This window comes from Bubalus kerabau, chromosome 18 (genome assembly GCF_029407905.1).
Source record: "Bubalus kerabau isolate K-KA32 ecotype Philippines breed swamp buffalo chromosome 18, PCC_UOA_SB_1v2, whole genome shotgun sequence".
Taxonomy (NCBI): domain Eukaryota; kingdom Metazoa; phylum Chordata; class Mammalia; order Artiodactyla; family Bovidae; genus Bubalus; species Bubalus kerabau.
In genome coordinates, this window is record NC_073641.1 from 1,277,397 (window position 1) to 1,278,397 (window position 1,001).

Consider the following 1,001-nt stretch of genomic DNA (forward strand, 5'->3'; position numbering starts at 1 on the left):
CTGAGGCACGCCAAGGGAGCCCCAGACGGAGACCCGCGGGACGGTCCTCTGGTTTCCTGGAAGCCAAATGCAGAGGGGCTCGCGGGCCGCGCGGAGGCACCCCAGGTCTGCAGCGGGAGTCGGTGCCCTGGCCACCCACCCCCAGGAGGGGTTGGGGTCCGGGAGCCCAAGAGTTGGGACGTGGGGGCGGGGGCTAAAGGAGAGGGAAGGCAAAGAGCCTACAGCACCCGGTATTCCCAGGCGGTCTCCCATCCAAGTAAGAACCAGGCCCGACCCTACTTAGCTTCCGAGATCAGACGAGACAGGGCGCGTTCAGGGTGCTATGGCCTTAGACGGAGGCCGCTGCCGCCCGGCGCCCTAAGAGCCCTGCGCTGCGCCTCCCTTTCGCTCTGACCTGCCGGTCAGCCATTCCGACTACAAGTAATTTTACTCCTTCCCCTTTCTCTCCCTGCTTTCTGAGAGTCTCTCTCCTTCCATACTCGATGGTGTAATGAATGGATGCCTTAGATCATTTTCCCTCAACATTTTTTTCTCTTTATTTTTACATTGATTTCTATGAATTCATCTTCAAGTTTATGGATTATTTCTGCCAGCATCTCATATGTGCTATTGAACCTATCAATTTTTCATTTCAATTATTTTAGTTTTCAAATCCAGAATTTATGTTAGTTTCCTTTAAAAAAAATAATTTGTAGCTCTTCATTGGGTCTCTCTGTTTGTTGACTTAGTATCATACTGTCATCTAATTCTTCAAACATGGTTCCATTATTTCATTTTGTAGTTATCATTATTTTGATATTTTATCTTTTGACCTTCATACTGAATTTATAAGTGATATACTTATATGAGTTATCAGTGGTATGTTATACAAATGCTTTACTCACCACCATTACAACATTAGAGTTTTCTGATTTTAACTGTATACTTACCTGTCCCAGCAGGTTGATAAAGAATCCAAGCCTAAAGCCCCTTTAAGGAGGAGGCAAGCTTGCTTGCTTTTT

General features: G+C 46.8%; 1 pseudogene; it reads right to left on the reverse strand.

Annotated features, from left to right (window-relative positions):
• Positions 1-215: 215 nt before the first annotated feature.
• Positions 216-334, reverse strand: LOC129633456 (uncharacterized; annotated as a pseudogene).
• Positions 335-1,001: the final 667 nt, after the last annotated feature.